Source organism: Manis javanica, chromosome 8 (genome assembly GCF_040802235.1).
Source record: "Manis javanica isolate MJ-LG chromosome 8, MJ_LKY, whole genome shotgun sequence".
Lineage (NCBI taxonomy): Eukaryota > Metazoa > Chordata > Mammalia > Pholidota > Manidae > Manis > Manis javanica.
In genome coordinates, this window is record NC_133163.1 from 95,180,814 (window position 1) to 95,199,896 (window position 19,083).

The window sequence follows — 19,083 nt, forward strand, 5'->3', positions numbered from 1 at the left end:
GTTGAGTTTATGGTACTAGAGGTGGATATGAAAGTTACATGAATATTTAATAAGATTTTTCTGATTGTTACACATTTGTAAACCTACAAATTCCCTAACATCATTACACAGTAAACAAAAATTGCTTCCTGTATTCAAACTTGTGAGGGACATCCAGTTCTTAAAGGCCTTTACTTTGTTTTATTACACTTTAGTGCCATATTTACTTCAAGTCTCCAGGGCACCCTCTAAAACAGTGGTTTTCAGTGAAAAAAAGGGTAGGGGGGACAGTCCTGCCTCCCAGGGGACATTTGTCAATGTCTTGAGACATTAGTAGTTGTCACAACTGGGGAGGTGGCTGCTGACGTCTACCAGGTAGATGCCAGGATTGATGCCCAACATCCTACTATGGGCAGGTCAGCTCCACAACAAAGAATTCTTTGGTCCCCAACATCAGCAGTGCTAAGGCTGAGGCACTCTGATTTAAAATGTTTAATATACTTCTTACATCTAATAGTGCCTATAATATTAATAATATTATAGCCTTAAAGAAGTTTCAAAGGATGTAGGGGTTCCTCAAAAAGTTAAACGTAGAATTACCACATGGCCCCACAACTCAGTTTCTAGATATATGCCCCAAAGAACTGAAAACAGACATTCAAACAGTACATGAACCTGCATGTTCACAGCAGTACTATTCACAATAGTCAAAAGGTGGAAACAGTCCAAATGTCCATCAATGGCTGAATGGATAAATACATCATATTATATACATACAATGGAATTTTATTCAGTCATAAAAACCATGATATACTGATCCATACTACAAAGAGGAACCTGGAAAACATTATGCTAAGTCAAAGAAGGCAGACATAAAAGCTTTGTATAATTACTCGATGATTCTATTTTGTATGGTCCCATTTATATGAAATATTCAGAACAGATAAATCCATCAGAATACAAATAGGTGGTTGAAGGGCTTGGGGTGGAGGAAGAGGAATAGGGACTGACTGCATAATGAGTATTTGGTTTTACTTTGGGTCAGTGGAAATGTTTTGAAACTAGATAGAGGTGGTGGTTGCACAACATTGCGAATGTACGAAATGTCACTGATTTATTCATTTTAAAAGTTTATGTTATGTGAATTTCTAATAAATTACATATATTTTAAAACATGGATGTAGTACTTCTATGTTCACTTAGCTAATCTACCTTCCTCCACTTCACAATTATCTGAGCTCAGAACCTCTCAGTCTTCTTTCCAGCTTCCATTCTTATCTCCTCTCCCATATTTTCAAACTTGACACAAAAGAAAACAAAGCCTCAGTAAACTGCTTCCTGATCTGCACACTGATTTTCATCCTAGCCTAGTTTCTAAGAGGAAGGAGAATGCAGTAATTGGTGGTACTGAACACTAGGTCAGATTATTAACCTTTGCATCTTTATACATGAACATTTGCTTGGCACCTGTCACACTTCTGGCATTGCTTAATGAAATTTGGGTTCTGATTCAGGCTCTGCCACTTATCCCAGGGTGACCTTGGGCAAATTCCTTAACTTCTCTGTGCCTTGGCTTCCTTGTCTATAAAATGGGCATGAAACCAACCTTACAGGTAAAGGTTGTGAGGTTGTAAAGGGATCAAAACAGTGACTGCTGACTCTAGGCCTGATGTAAGGGTTAGTTGCTATTATTATTTAAGGAGCTGAGTTCACTACAATCAATTTATCGAGCTATGCATGAAATTCAGTTCACACATGGAAGCACGTGGGACAGACGGAAGTCCTTACCTCCTTTCAGGGGAAGGGCAGGCCTTCACTTCTGTTTCCTGTTGAAAGCAAATCTGGCCTACACTCTCACACTTAGTGCGCCGCGCTGTGACAGCAGGAAGCATGACAATCCTAACACCATCATCTGCAGAACACTCTCACAAGTGGGAGGCACAGGAAAAGCAAGGGTTTGAGTGCAACCTCAGCAAATGCAACGGCAACAACTTGGGCCAAAATGCACCTTCCAACGGAGCACTGAAGAGATCAGGACTAAGTGCACTTAGCGGGCCGGATTGGTGCTTAGCTCTGATCAATCCTGGGAGGCGCGCAAGGGGGACCAATCGCCATCAGGCTTGGTCCTGGGGGCGGGACAAACATGCTGACTCCTGCGTTCTGGGAGACAGACAACGGGTTTGCAAACTGCCGCCCATCCCTGGTATAGGATCCCCAGAAAGGGAAGGGAGAGGCAGAGGAAGAGTGGGCAGGAAGTAAGACAGGACCAGGGGAATTGGGGATTTGAGAGGCAGCTGTGTTGGGATGTGGAAGTAGTAGTGTAGAAAGGAGACAGCAGGGGTGGGGAAAGGAGAGGAGCAGACTGCGTCACTGAATGAGCGGTCTGTTATCTTAGGCACTACACGATAAGGCCTCTCTCACGCATGTTGTTCCACAGCCTGCCATTTTTGCTTACGTGTGTGGATGTCATTTTATGTACATACATGATGTACCTCATTCATTTTATTGACTATATGATGCTCCATGTAAGGAAGTACCTAAGTTGTCTGTTCCCCTTAATGAATATTTAGATTGACTTATATTTTTGCCAATTATTTCTAGAGGCCTAACTGAGGTAGACAAAATTTATGTTTGACTCCCACTGTTGACTCTCTTTGAGATGCCTGATCTGCTTTTGGTGAAAGTCCTTGACTGAGCTGTTGGTTGTCAAGCACTTAGACGGTTAACACCTCTGCGGTGGTAACTAACTTTTAAGACAAGAATAAAAAGATTAGCAACCAAAAGATATGGATTCAAAGTCCTGACCTGAAATCTAGCTTTCCAGTCTCTCTCTTACCACCTTTCTCATGCCACCCCTCCATGTACACAATCATGACACAGACCTACGGACTCTCCCCAAGAAATCTACACCTAAGTGCCCTGACCTGAGTCCTTTTCAAGGCATGTGAAAGTTTTTAACCTTTGCATTTTTATACATGAACATTTGCTTGGCACCTGTCACACTCCTGGCATTGCTTAATGAGATTTACGTGTTTGGTGTTTCCTCCATTTAACCCATACAACAACCCTCTAAGGAAGGCTCTATTTTTATCTGTTTTCCAGAGAAGAAAAGATAGGCTTAGAGAGAATAAGTTACTTCCTAGAGTCACATATTAAGGGACAGAGCTGGGATTTGAGCACAGGCTCTGACTTCAAAGGCCTTGCCCTTAATCACTGTGTCTATTTTCATATCATTACAGCCCTCCCTGCCCTTCCTCCTTTTCCAGTCCAGTGCTCCAAGGCCCACCAGTTTAACCCAAGTGATCTCATTAGCTTCTAAACTACTTATACTTTCGGAACTATTTGTGTACCAATCATATCATGCTGTGTGGCATCTTTTGTATTTTTGTCTTATTTTTCTGTTTGTCTTATTGTTATTTTCCATTGCAATGAGTAGAAATACAGTTGCTATAAAAGCTGGCAATTCCCTCAAAGACAGAATTGTCTTTATTTAACAAGTTACTTTTATTGGCTTTTTGAATGTCGAGCTCCATGAAGGCAGAGACCAAATCTGTTTGTTACCAAAGACCTAGGAGCTACCGCTGTGCCAGAAAGAAAGAAAAAAAAGGTGGTAGGGTGTGTGTGTGTGTGTATGTGAGGGGGTGTTTAATAATTTGTTGAGGAACAAAATAAGATGAAACTCCAAGGGCTTGGGCCTGAATACCAGGGGCAAAACAAAGGGAGAGAATGTCTGCTACATGAAAGAACATACAGAAAGCACTTACACTGCCTGGTACAAAGTGAGCTTTTAATCAGTGTTAGTTATTGTTACTGTGCAAGTGTAAGAGGAAAGGTGGGTGGCGGGGAGGCAGCAGGTAGAAAATAAGTAGGCAAAAGATAAAGTGGAGTAAATGATGCTGGGCTAGGGCTGTTTGTGAGGACATGGCCTTTGAGGACTTCTCATAGGCAGAAATGGGCAAAGGAGCCATTTAGGAACAGGGATACCTAATATTCACCCCATCAGTTTTGCCCTCAAATCTTTAATAGAAGTCTGTTTACATAGGGTCTGGTGCCAGTGGTATTTTGAGGAATTCAAGAATCCAGGTGGTGTCCAGTGTAGATGGTGTGGTGTAGGCAGTCCAGTCAGCACAAGGAGTAAAGAGCCGTGGATCTTAAGTAGAGAAATACGGTGTCCAAGAAACCTCAGAAATATTGGGAGCAATGCTGGGTTTTCTCATTTTATATAGGATGGAGGTTCAAGGCCATGTTCATTAAATCTTAAAGGATGGGGGATTCTCTAGTAGGCTGGAGGACTGTTGGGATGTCAAGACAGCTGAACCTGGAGTTACACTTCTGTGGTTAGTCTATGTAAATTGTATTCATGTCATGTGCTCCCAGCTCAATTATAAATTTTTCCAACTAGAAATAATGAGGAATGAGTTGAATTTGTATGGCCTTTTTCTATGTATGAATTTCTTTCCTTTACATTAATTCATTGGAACTAATTTTGTGGTAGGTATGATGGCCTCATCCCCCCGCCTCCCCATTTTAAAGACAAGAAATTCAGGCAGAGAGGTGAAGTACACTTGCCCTGGGTCACAGAGCTGACAAGGACAGAAATTGGCCTAGTACAGTGGAAAAGGATATGGCTTAATAAGACTTTTCACCATCTGAGTGAAATCTAGCTTTCCAGTCTCTCTCTTACCACCTTTCTCATGCCCCCCTCCATGTACACAATCATGACACAGACCTACGGACTCTCCCCAAGAAATCTACACCTAAGTGCCTTTGAAAAAGAACCTCTGTCCTCACAATTACATAAATGAAGATAGGAATGGCTTCACTAAAGGACTGCTGTGGAACTTAAATGTTTTACTTTAAAGCAGTTGGAACACAGAGATGTGTAAGGAGTGCTCTCTTTTCTCCTCAGCTCCCTGGCTTCCTCCCTCTTATCTCCCAACTTAAAGTTCAATACTTTCTGCATACTTCTATCATGTATTTCTTACATTCTCTGCAACCTGAATGCCACTTGTCCTGTGGTTTGCATGTCCTACTCCTATCCTGGGGCCAAAGGCAGTCTCAGAGGAGACGGGCTAAGGGCTGGGTCAGGTGCTGCTGGTCGCTGCCTGAGACATTCAGACAGCAGCCCCATCCACAATTCAAGTATGAGGCCAAGGGTCAGAACTGATGGAGCCAAATCTGTTTTCAAGTAATGGGGTGATCTAGGAACAGGAGCAACTAGGTCATCAAATGGTTTCAAAACAAATACTAGACACTAATGATAAAGATTAGTCATCAACAAGAAAAGCATGATTTAGGAAATTTAGTGGAAACCACCCATGTTACCGCTTACATTTTTCATTAGACTGAATTACTGCTGTCAGTTTTTATTTTTAAAAATGCAACTCTTGCTTCCAAAACAACAAAGGTATAATTTTTGAAAGCCTCAAATTCACTTTTTCACTGTCTCAAGGCCCATGGGCATCACATTCATCAGTACATGGATTTATTTACCTTGACTCTCAAAATACTTTCCATATATTTTAAGCAGGAATCAACACAGAATATTGAAGCTATTTTTTAACATACTGAACAGCAATTTCTTTGCTGAAATTTCCACTTGTCAAGAGCTGTTGTTCCCTCAGGGGAAGTAAACATTATGTCTGTGACACTGAGTGCCTCATAAAGAAAAATTGGAGGTGGGAGCCCTATTTTCCATGGTGACAATACTAAGATTTGAATTATTCATTAAATGAAGGATATTTATTTATTATTAACCAAACTCAGAGGATGAGGTAGCGAATTTTCCTAAGAAAATATTGTCCTTTAGATATTTGACATTTGAGGGCTCCTGTCTTCATTGTTTCAGAACCAAATCTATGACTATGAATGCGCAAATTATCCTTCAGGTATGTGGCTACAATTTATAGAACAAAAAACAATACCAACTTATTTCCTTAGAGGATTTCAGAGACCAGTTAAATGTTTAAAAGAATTGTTTAAGGTGGCTGGCCAATGGAAGGCATTATCACCGGTCATATTTTTATAAAGGTGAAACACTTAGTTCCACTGCATGCTGTGTGCTGCCTGGCTGATAGCCACAGCTATTGTGAATTTGTTGCAGATCTATTTGGCTGCCTGGTTGTCCCCTGCTGCTGTGGACCACAGCCCATGTCATTGTTGAACCACTCAGATGTGTCTGGTTGTGCATCAGAGTGCTGAGTGTAACAGTGCTTAGCAAAGGCTTAGAAGGCATGGGGGAAATGCTCATAACAGTCATGTCACATAACAATCACACACAGAAATTTTACTCAATTACTATTAAAAATAATAGCTAACGTTTGCTTGGTGCTCACTAAATGCCAGGCACTGGGTATTACTTGAATAAGTCCTCACAAAACTCCTATGAGGTATCCTAGTCATAAAGCCACAGCCACAGCCTCTGCTTCCATCTGACCCCCACAAGGTAGAACTGACAAGGAGGAAGGACTGAAGCACCTGAAAACTGGCCAGAATGGACTGCAGAGGCTCTGGCTTCCCAAGAAGCTACCTGGAGAGGATGGGTGAGGTAATACAATTCAGAATTGTGGGGGAGTTAATGTCAAGGGTAGGGGTGGTAAATCTTAACGAATAAGACACAGGAGACAGAAAGCCAGTATTGCTTACTCTTCCCCCATGTGATGGAGACTGTAAGAAGCAGTAGTTTCATAAGTACTCTCTGGAGAGGCCCTGGAAGAGCAAGCAACCAGCTTTGTTTGTAATTAAGCTATGGCCATCTTGATAATGAATACATTCCTATGTTTGTGTCAGTTTTTCCCTATTTCACTTTATCTCCCACACCTTTTCCCCTGGAATTTCACCCATCAGTAAAGCATTAGTACAAAATCTTTTGCTTCAAACTCTGTTTTCTTAGGAACCTTGGTTAAAAAAATGCTGATACCAAGGTGGTCTTTAAGAGATGGGATTTTGGAGTTGAGTTCTGAAAGCAACAAGAATGGTTTTCCTGATGGTCAGTGCACAATAATCTCTGCAATGCAGTGGTATACATCACAGTTACTAAAGCTTTCATCTACAGTTAACGGGGATGAGATGCAGGTGGAAGACAAAGCATTGGGATACCAAATAGATGCTTACTTGACTGGCGTGGGAGAAATGATAATGATAACCATTGGGGAATGTACCAGCTACTTTTGACAGCATTGGAAATCTTGCAAAAAGAAAGCAACAGCTTAAAGCAGCTAATTGGAAATCTTCAAAAAGAAAGCAACAGCTTAAAGCAGCTAATTGTCAATTTAGGAACACCATGAAAGCCAGAAGACTTCTACGGCAGCCATAAAGGAGACTGCTATCTCACAGCAGTAAGTTAGATACTGTTAAAAATTAGGTTCAGGATCCAGAGTGGCAAACTGCAAAAGAAACTGAATGCATAGCTTTAACAGGCCTGACAGTCAAAGTCTTTTCCAGGTAAGAAAAGTGTGAGACCTTAAGACCCAGAAAAGAAACATTTGAGTGGGTGAGCCTCAGAAGTTTGAGGTACCAGTTATCCCTAAATCTTCTTGAACAGAAGCAGTAGTCCATCCCCTCTTGACAGAGGAAAAGAGCCTCCCCTTGCCTGGAGACCATATATGAACTCACCTGAAGTAGACACACTGCCAGACAACTTGTTTTCCTCAAGACATGCCTCCATCACCCTTTCTTGTTTCCAGTCTGATAAACAAGTGTCAGAACTCTGCACAGCTTGAGTGGGTTAATACAGGCCGGCTTCAGGAGGAATTGCCTACATTCCAAAAGGACCTGAGACTATGTGGGGATCAGAGTAATATGAGAAGGAGCTTGACAAGTTAAACAGAGCCAAATTTGAAGAGTCTTTGGTTCTACGTAGATTAAAATATTGAGATAATGTCTGATGTTGTGTTCTCTTGAATAAGGTGGATTGTAGGAAAATAACACAGGAGTTAATCTCCCACCTAAACTTTTAGTGTTCAAATCTGTAATATCATTAATTTAATCATTCTATAGAAGGGAGTCTGACCGACCTCCAAGTGTATTCAGAACTTGGCAGTTTATAGAGCCAGTGGGAACAGAGCCACTTTGGTAAGCCACATGCATGAATTGATATGCACCAGGACCTTCATTGTTTTAGGAGTTTGAGGCAGGGATGGAAAGTAAGATAAAAAGGAGATAACAATGAGGGGCTGGAATACAGCTTATCTATCAGCTAGAACCAATGATCTAGTTCTGAGCTTCTGTGCAAAGGAGGTTGTTTTAAAAAGAGAAAAGGCTCTTTTTTGTTTTAGATTCATGAAAAACTGAGAAACTCTGGGATTACTCACTATATTCCAAAACCCAGGAGAAAAAATGTAGCCATAATGCTGGTGCACAGGCCAATCTTTCTCTCCATTTCCCCTGCCTCTCAGTCACCTTGGGACAGACATCAAAGGCTCCAAATAACCACCATTGTAAGTCTAAGTGATTACCATCAGTGACTACTGTGTCTAGAGGAATGGCATTCTCACAGAGGACACTGGTAAGAGAAGTGATAGTGAGCATCTCAACAAGCTAGTTGGAGCAGGAGCATTCAAGACCCTTGAGATGTACCAAAAATTGGATGAGATTTTGACATGAGGAATTGAGGTCTCAAAGTGTGATAAAACAAATAAGGGTCCTCTGGAGATGTCTATGTTCTAACCCCTGGGATCTATAATTCTGTTGCCTTACATGGCAGTAGACATTTTGCAGATGTGATTAAAGTTAAGGATTTAGGATGGGGAGACTATCCAGGATTATCTCAGTGGGCTCAATGTAATCACATGAGTCCTTTAAAAGTGGACCTTTCCTTGCAGTAGTTGGAAAAAAAATGTAACAACAGAGTAAGGATTAACTCTACATTGCTGGCTTTGAAGATGGAGGAAGAGAACATATATCGAGGAATTTTGGTGGCCTCTAGAAGCTGGGAAAGGTAAGGAAAGGAATTCTCTTCTAGAGTCACCAGAAAGGAACACAACCCTGCTGACACACGATTTTATTCTAATCATATCTGTGTTGCACTTCTGACCTAGAATCAAAGATAATAAGTTGGTGGTATTTTCAGCCACAGAATTGGTGGTAATTTGTTATGGCAGCAGTAAATAACTAATACACTAGGCAATTCATGTAGTGGGTGAGGTTTCATAGTTTGGATTAATGGCAATATGATGAAAGGCATGAACACTTAGGTCCAGAACTAGATCATTCAAAATAAATGTATAGGTAGACACACTGTAGTGAAACTTCCACATATGAAGAATAAATTTTCAATGGAAGACAGATAGGAAAAATTAATGATGAAGAACTAGATGGACAATAAACTTATCAGCATAATTAGAGGCGAAAATATAATGGAATAAATCTTCAAAGTACTGAGGGAAATAATGGTCAATCTAGAATTCTCCATAGCTAAGCTGGAGGGGAGCTAAAGAAATTTTGAGACAAGGAAAGACTGACAGTTTTTATTCATACATCCTTGATAGAGCAAATAAAGGGTGTACTTTAGGGAGTTGATACTTCTGTATCACTTACTAATGCTCTTTAGTGAGCAGGGTTTCACTTGGGAGAGGTCAAAAGAAAGGCTGAGGGGTCATTTGACATACAGCTTATAAGCATGAAGAGGCATTCAATTTTAGAAAATAAGCTTCTTCTACATTTACTATATAATATTTAAAAATATTTTTAAAATATAATTTGGAGGATGTCAAATTAATAGCCTGTCCAGGAAGGTGCTGAGAGGACCTTGTTCATGGGGCTGCAGAATGTGAATGTCATCTACTAGAGCTTGTAAAAGTTGACTCTTCTGGAACCCCCAGGGAGATATTGTGAAAGGGAGGATCTGGAAGACTTTTGTTTTTTCACTGACTCCCCTCTCCACTTGATCTTCAAATTTATTTTTTAAATGTTATGCATAAAAGAGGCTCCCACTTCTGCCTGTGAAGGATTAACTGATAGAAGACATTTCTTTCCATGATAAACAAGTAGAAAACTGGACAAAATATATGAAATGACTGTTTTCACATGTTAGACAACAGTCAGTGAAGGACTGTGGCTCCTGAAAATATGGAAGCAAGTAAGATGGGCCCTAAATCAATCCTCCCTTACTGTCGTGCTACTCAGGAGAGATCCACATCCTTTGTGGCCAAACGTCTTGAGGAGGGTTCGCTTGCTCCTTCTACTTCCTCACCTTCCATTCAGTCCCAAGCTAAGTACAATTTCATTGTCATCACTACCACTTCATAAATGTTCTCATTAAAGTCATCAATAAAAACCGACTTGTTAGATCTAAGGGACACACACTTACCAGGGCTTATTTCATCTGGCACCTCTGAAGCAAGACCCTTTTTCTTTTTACTTTAATTTTGATATCATTAATGTATAATTACTTGAACAACAGTATGGTCACTAGACTCCCCCCATTATCAAGTCCCCCCCACATACCCTATTACAGTCACTGTCCATCAGCATAGTAAGATGCTATAGAATCACTACTTCTTCTCTGTATATATTGCCTTTCCCATGTCCCCCCACTACATTGTGTGTGAAGCAAGACCCTTTTAACAACTTCCTCCTTATTTTTAAAAAATCATCTCAGCCATTCTTGAGTGTATAGTACAATAGTGTTAACTATACGCACATTGTTAAAAAGTCCTCTAGAATTTTTGCATCTTGCAAAACTGCAAGTCTATACTCATTGAACAACTCCTTTTTCCCCCTTTTCCTGCCCAAGCAACCACCATTCTGTGTCCTGTTTTTATGAGGTTGACTACTTTAGATTCTTCATATAAGCAGCGCCATGCAGTATTTGTCCTTCTGTGACTGGCTTACTTCACTTAGCATGTCCTCAAGTTTCATCCATGTTGTAGTATATAACTGGATCTCCTTTTTTAAGGTTGAATAATATTCTATTGTATGTATTCACCAGATTTTCTTAATCCACTCATTCATCCATGGATGTTCAGATTGCCTGCACCAGGCTATTATGAATAATTCTGTGATGAACATGGGTGTGCAAGCCCCTCCCTCCTTGAAATTCATCTCTTTGTTTCATTACACCAAACTTTCTTGTTTGCCTACCTCTTTGACTGTCCATTCTCTGCTTGCTTCATTAGCTTTTATTTCTTTACTCACTCTTTATGTGCTAAGTATTTTCAAGGATTTTATCCATGGACTTTTCTCACTCCTCTACTTATATCCTCATTAACAAAGCTAATTCACAGGTTTGCAATGTTTTTCTAGACCTATATTTCTAACAGTTTACTAAACATTTCCACCTGCATGTTCCAGGGATACTGCAAACTAAATATGTCTAAAATCAAACTTACATCAACAAGCATTTAGTGCTTGTCTGTCAGCTCTAAGTTTGTAGGTATACAAAGATGACTAACTTCACATTTCCTTTCCAAGTATGCTCCTTCTCCTGCATTCTTTTTCATAAATATTATCACCAGTCACCCTGAAAAAGTATTTGTCAGCTCACATCTCTTTTCTCTCCACATCCTATTGTTTCTCTCAAATGTCTATTTCTTCTGCCTCTTCTTCTTATTCTTTCTCCCCTGGATCATCACAGCTTCCTAATTGGCTTTCCACTTACCTCTCACACCACTGCTACCAGCATGACCCTTGTAAAACACCAATCTGGTCATACTGATGCCTTGCTTAAACTCTCAATGACTCTCCATCACCTCTAGAATAATCCTAATCTCCTGGGCATGGCACATTAGATGACACGGCATCTGTATCTCCAGTATTTCCTTTCACGACCCCATATTCTCCATTTTATAAAAAAATCACATTATGCCATTGTTTTAAAAATGCTAGGCTCATTCAAGTTTCATAGCCATTTCTTATGCTGTTTCTCTGCCACAGATGTTCCAAAGCTCTCTCTGATCCTCCTCTTACATCTCCTCTTAGCATAAATTTCCTCTTTTCAGCTTCTCAGCTCTCAGCAATCACAGCTTGAGCCACGACTTTTCTGGAGTCCTGTTTCTGTTTCTCTAATAAGAGGCAGTGTGGTATAGGGGAAATTAGCCCGGCTATCTGGGCCTTTAAACCCCAACTCTGCCACCTCCTGGTAGCATCAGTGTTGTCCATTGGAAAACCTGGCAGGGTGGCTGTGAGGATGAGGAACATCCTATCTCTGCAGTTCCTGGGAGAAGGTGTTGAAGAAGGTAACATTTTTCCTTTTGCAAAATTCACATGGATATACAAGCATCACCTCAAAGTCTATTTTTCTTTCTTTCCAAAGCAGTTCCTCTTCCAGACGTGTCTTTCCATCTGTAGCTCTATCATTCTTCCAGCCATCCAGGCTGAAAACCTGTCATATTGGACTTTTCTTTGTTCTTCATCTGCTGTATTAACTAGCTATAAGATCCTGCCTTTTTTCTTTCTTCTACCCCATCCTAGTGTTATATTTCAGAATGTTATTGTTGGACAATTGCAAACGTTTGTTGGCTGGTCTCAAATATCACTTTACCATTTCACTCTTTTGTGCCAAAATCCTCAGTGGGTTTGTATTAGCTATGGAATAAAGTCTAAATTCCTTAGTATTTATTAAAACCTTTCACAGTCTGTCCACATGGTTACCAGATTTAGCAAATAAAAATACAGAGTGCCCAGTTAATCTTGAATTTTAGATAAAAACAACTTGCTTTTTGTATATCAGTGCAATATTTGGGATTACTTACTATTAACAATTTACTATTCATCTGAAATTCAAATTTAACTGGGTTAACCTATCTGGCCTTAACTTCTCTCTCTTTGGCCCTATAACTTAATACTCTCCATGAATCCAGACTACCTAAGGTCTATCCTAAGGCCTTATGTTGCTCATGGCTTATATTTTGGCCTCCTTTGCCCAAGGAGAAAAAGGATGGCCTCTGAAACCAGAAAGATCTGAGCTGGACCCTCGGCTTTCTTGCTTACCAACCCGTGACTTGGACAATTCATCTACCTTCCCTAATCTCAGTTTCTCATCTATAAACTGTGAGGCCTAATGCCAACACATGAGATGGTGGTTGTGAGGATTAGATGCCCCATGCAAAAGCGAGGCCAGTGAGGCCTTGTGCATGGATTCAATGAGCTGCTAGTTCATTGTCATTGCTGCTGGGATTTCTCTAAGAGCAGAACTCTATCGGCTCTTTGGGCCCTTGGTTGTACTGCGAGTCAGGACTTGCAAGAAGCAATGTGGTTGAGGTTAAATTTGTAAGTCACAGAGGCTGGGAGGTCAGGGGTGTTCTCTCCTGGGTGCAACTGCCTTCGCAGGTCATACTGTGTGCCTGGCAGTAGGAATGGAGCAAGCGCGCAGCAGAGACAGTCTGGGGACAGGGAGCCAAAGGGGCCTGCCAACACTGGGAGCCACTTCTGCCTCCATTGGCCCAGCATTCCTCTACCCTACAAAATCTTCTCTCTTCACCTTACTCCCTTTCAACCATCACTCCCCTTATCAGTTGATTTATTGACAATGTCTTTAAAAAGCAGTCACACTTGTTTCCATTTCTCCATATGAAGCACAGTTTACACCCCAGTAACTTCTGAAACAGTGCTTTCAGCTCTCTTCAGTCACCTCCTGATCACCAGATTCAGCCTATACTTTATTGATGTGTTTGAAACTGTCATTGATGTATTTAAACTGCTGGCTACTCAACTTCACGTTGACCTCCATGGTAATGGCCTCTCTGGTTCTCCTCTTACTTCTCTGGCTGCTTTTTCTAAGTCTCTTCTGCCTGTTCTTTATATATGACTCTTCTGAGCAGGATGGTGTAGGGTGTGGAAGCCAAACAATTCTCTCCCGAAAGTCCATTGAAATAATCAGTAGAGTGGGAAATAATTTAAAGGGGGAAATAATTGATCACTATTGAAAAGTAAGTTGGAATCATCTGTAAACTAAAAATCTGGAGGAATGTCTTCTAACAATAACTATGGGCTTGGATTGAAAAAAGCCAGTGAGTGTGAGTACTACTCTCCTTTTGGAAGGAGGACAACTTATCTAGAAAGCAAGTACCACAACACGCTAGCTGACTCCACTGACACTCCCCAACTTGGAGAGGCCAGGGCAGCACTATCCTGGCAGAGAGGACGTTGGGGGTTTTGAGGGGCCTGCTGAGAGGTCCACCTCCAGAAGTATCTTCTGGTCTTTGTGGATCTCTGATACTGTTTCCTTCTGCCAGCTGCAAGGACTGGTTTGCTACAGCCTGAGCAGAAAGCTGAGTGCTATGTGTGTACATAGCAGCCTGGCGGTCCTTTTCCAGAGCATCGCAGCAGTGCCCAGACAGGCGTCCAGCTGCGGCTTAGGTTTCCTATTCACTCAGAGGCCTTGCTGGTGACCTCAGTGCTCATTACCTTGCTGTGTCCAGCCTTGCCTTCAGATTTAGTCTGCCATCTGCCCATGCCTGCCCCCTGCCCCTCTCCCCTGCCTTCGCTGGTTTTCCAACCCGTGACTTGGGCAATCCATCTACCCTCCCTAATCTCATCTATAAACTGTGAGACCTAGTACCACACATGAGATGGTGTGGTTGGCCTTTTGACCAACCCAATCCTGGCAGTCAGGAATATCACTTCAGCTCAAATAAATATTTTAAAAAATGTATGTCTTTGATTTATAAATTCTCACCTCCTTTATAGTTTTCTCGGGAATTAATTCATCAAACTCTTTGATACAGTTTGGGTTCAAAAAAAATCCCTCAGAGGGATATGATGCCGCAGCTATGTAATTTCAACAATTTGCTCACTTCAAGATATTTCCCTAAGTCCATCCCAGGTGACTGGGACATAATTTGGCTGTTAGTTTGATAAGGATACATAGTGCTTTCTGATGAGATGAAGTGAAGACAGCCAGCAGGAGAATAAAGACAGTTACAGTGTTTAAATTTCAAACAGTGAGTGAAAATGCAACAGGTCTCTCTGGGAAAATAGCCAAATATAAAATAAATCTTTGTTTCATAGGGAATTAAATTCCACTGTTGGAGTTTTGCATGGAGTGAAGGGAGGATATCACTATAAAACACTCCTTCCCTGCCCAAGTACAGGATCAGTTCAAAGACAAAAAGAGTTAGATACTTTCTAAATAAGAGACAATTTCTCCCATTCCCTTTCAAAATTTTCCATTTCATTATTTTTCCTCCTTGGTATAGAGGCAGTGAGGTAGGAAGATGAGTTGCATGGCAGTCATCTGGCGGCATATCCATCTGCACCCAGGGACAAAAGAACACTAGCGAGGAGAGGAAGGAGCTGCGCGGGAGCACATTGGTATTGAGCTCAGTGGTGCCCAAGAATGAAGAGATGAAATGCATAACTGTTAGACAGAGGAGACAGCCAGCATGGCTGGGAGACTGTGTGTAATCGCAATAAGAAAACCAATTGAACAAATAATTAAATATACTTAGGATTAAAGAGCCAGGTTTCTCACCACTGGAGAAGGTGAAACATGGGAAGAGACAAAGTTGAAAAGAACTCTGAGATGCTGTATCATAAATATTGGTATAAATTCATAGGTATGTGTATATATATATATATATATATATATATATATATATATATATATATATATATACATGCCTGTACACATATGTACACTTACTAGCTCTATCCATTGAAAAAAGTTTATAAGCGATGATACTCTAGTAGCAGTGAGTACATCCAGTAGTTAGATCTTGGTTTTCAAATGCCATCCTTTTCTAAAACACCAGGACTCCTTGGAGAAATGGCTGATTCCAGAGCTGGTGCAGGGAATATACAAAATAATCCTGGAATATCTTTTTCCAGAAAGCAAGAAAGTATTCACAGAATAATGGGGACTTGTCAAAAGATCACAGGAGCCTGTTGATGGATCTCCCATTGGCAAAACCTGGACCAATTTAAACATGAAAATAATTATAGTAATTTATAACCAATGAATAAGATAGGAACCCATGAGTCCATAATAATATGAATAAACAAAGAATAAATAAATATATTGGAGGGGAGGTTCTTTTTTACAGTAGAATATCAACTAATAAATCTAGCTAGAATGTTGGAAATAGAAAAATCACACTTCAGCAACCTTCACAGTAGTGGTCCATTCAGGAGAAGTTGTCAGTGAAGACTAGGCCTGTAACGGGAGGTTAGACAGAAAAATTTTGCAACACATCCCACAAAGTGCTCATCAACTATAAAGGTAAATGATGACTTTATACTAGAGGAAACTGCAGATAATCAGGTGAGTAAGATTAGGCTCACTTTAGTGGTGGTGTGGATTGACAACGCTTGCTCCATCTCAACTTTAGAAAGTGCACAGCATCATTTCTGAGGAATTCTTGCCAACTGGTCCAAGTGTGGCCATGAGGAAACATTGGACTAACATTAAGGATCATTTCTCCAGAGGAGAGGGTGTGTATTCTCAAAACTGGCACAGATGTAAGCGGTGAAACTGCTGAGGACTTGAAAGGTAGGTAAATAGGGAAAACAGTGACAGCCTGGAGGTGACTTTAGAGATTGACAATAGCAGCTTATGTTCCTGGAAGGGAGAGTGTGCCAGGAAGGAAGAGGAGACATTGTCAGGGAAGCTGGTAAAACTGGAATTGGGGCAGGGTGCAGGGTGTGCAACTCTGTGAATTGAATGATGGTATTGTATTAATGTTGATTTCCTAACTTGGAGGGTTATATGCTAGTTAAATAGCAAAATGTCCTTGATTTAGGGAAATACACTCTGAAATATTTAGGAGTGATGGCACATGCAACTTGTTCTTAAAAGGCTCAGAATGTAACTAATATATATAATGTTAATGTGTAATTAATATGTAATATATAATAATATGCACATACAGAGATGGAGCAACTGTGACAAAATGTGAACAATTATGAATCTGGGTGAGAGGAAGGTTCTTTGTACAGTACTTGCAATTTTTCTGAAAGTTTGAAAATAAATACAAATTTATTTGAAATTAAATTGAACTTAGGTTAATTAGCATTTAGATTAAATTGAAAATAAATTCATATATCAATTTCAGAAAAATGTTTAAAAGTTAGTTACAAGAAAATGTCAGCTTTGTTTCTTTTTTTTAACCAATAAAAGCTAAGTTGAAGAATGTATAGCACTTTTCCACCTGGGACAAATAGTGGAGGGCAACCTTAGGCCTCCCCTGAAGGAACTGTCTCTTTACTATGTAGACTAAAATATTTGCATCCTGAATTTAGGCTGATCCCAAAAGAGGATGAAGTATTGGCTGAGCCTTATATGCCCTGTCCCTTCTTTCAAACTCACCACTCACATGAGTCTCCTCCAGAACATCCCAAATACAAATACCCAAGGAGGAGTGTGGATCAGAATGAGTAACTAAAGTCTCTCTAAGTGGAAACACAAAGACTGAACCTAAATGTTATCCCTCAGCAGCCTTGTTGTGGGGAGACTCCTGTTTTTCAGGTGTTGGTGGGTTGCTCCAAGGGATCCCCAACTATCTTGGGGGCCACTGAGCCATGCAGTTTCCTGGGGAATCCTCTGCTCCTGTCCCCTCCCACTGAGACTTTTGCAGTTGATGCTGCATCTCTGTTACCTGCACAAGCAACTATGTGCCAGGTTGCAAATGAGAACCACAGGGTTTTCTCCCCAACCCAATGCCCACCTCGGAAAGGCCAAATTCCACAATATGAAAATAAGGGGGTATGTCAGGGAGCTTCAAGGAAACAGACTGGGAGCATGTAAGGCAGAATCACAGGAAACAGGGAGTGGTAAACTAATGGAACTTGTTAAGAAAGGGGTGACAAAGCTGGACAATCAACCGACATTTGTTGAGCATTAACTCCAGGCCAGCCCCAGGACATAAAATGAGGAGTTTAGTGTTCAATTGGAGAGACACGTGCTTAAGTACACAATCACAGCACAATGGGACATGTGCTGTAATCTGGTGCTCTGACAGCTCAGGTGGGTCTGGCTAAAGAAATCAGAGAAGGCTTCAGAGGTGATCCTGCACTTCCTGTTGGAGAAAGACCAGGAATTTCTCAGGTAGAGAAGTGGGAGAGGGGAGTGATAAAGGCAGATCAAGCAGCAGTTACGTGTAAAAGCAAGGTAATAATAGAAAGTATAAAGTGTTCAAGTCTGATATGACTGGGACAAAGGTGAGTGTGTTCAAGTTGTGAAGGCTGTGTGTGCGTGAGTGTGAGACAGTCTTGAAGTGCAGGTGGGTAAAGAGATTTCTAGGGAAGAAGGCTAGGTAGGTGGTGTAAGGGTGATCTTTCCTTGCAGTAACTTAAAAGAGGCTGAATCTGCTGGTATAGCTGTGCAGGTCCAGTCCTTTGGGACAAATGACAGTCCCACTCAGAGGGACCAAGGAAAATTCCCAGTATCAGCCGCGTGTTAAAGAGCCAAATACCCCCTCTGCGCTCATCAGATTAATTTGCACGCCAACTGATGCAGACGGGTGGTTCAAGGTGGTGATTGCTCGCCCCGGGTGGCAGCCCTGATCCCAAACTCTCCCAGAGTTTGTTTGTTTTACTACCCCAGTCGGGATGAACTCCTGGGGTATTCCATGTTCGGGTGAGTTCTCCTACCCTTCCCCCTACCCAGTCAAGGACCCGTCCGCACCCTCCTTTCCTAGTCTCGGAGGTCTCCTCACCCCGCCGCTCCTCCCACAGCCCTCTTTCCTTCTCCGCATCTCTCCGGACCCTCCCGTGCTCCCACCGTCTCTACCTTTCTTCCCCACGGCTTCCTTTTCTCAGCTCCGACGGTCGTATCGCCTTCCCTTTCCCGTTTCTACCACTTTCCCTGGCTCCTTTAAGCTCCTCTCCCGCGCTCACCCGGCTCTTCCTCACCAAGGCTGCGCAGAGGCCCCGCCCACGGTGCGCGGGCGTCCCCCACCCTCTCGCCCTCCGAAGGCGGTGCCAGAGAGCGATTGGTCCCCATTGTACGCCTCCCAGGACTGACAGCCCTTCCCACCCAACCCCGACGTATCCAGCGCACTTCCGCCTCTTGCCTGGAGGAATTTCTGAGTGAGGGGCAGGCTCGTGTCCGCGGCCGACTGCCCTCTACCTGCTGTAACTCTTTCAACCTTTTACTGTGTTCTGAAGGCTGTGATTTTAGGTTCTTGTTTAATTGCTAGGAGAGCTGCGCCTATATTTGCTTTAAAT

General features: G+C 41.6%; 1 long non-coding RNA gene across 3 annotated transcripts in view; it reads right to left on the reverse strand.

Moving 5' to 3' along the window:
• LOC108400252 (uncharacterized) overlaps window positions 1-18,775 on the reverse strand; it is an 80,950-nt gene extending 62,175 nt beyond the window's left edge. For 2 of the 3 annotated variants that reach the window (XR_012120677.1, XR_001853842.3), the window contains exon 1: window positions 18,647-18,775. This is a non-coding gene — a long non-coding RNA (uncharacterized lncRNA). Of the gene's footprint in view, window positions 1-1,767; window positions 15,454-18,646 lie in introns of those variants that run through there. The other variant, XR_012120678.1, reaches the window with a different exon arrangement.
• Between the last annotated feature and the right edge of the window lie 308 nt (window positions 18,776-19,083).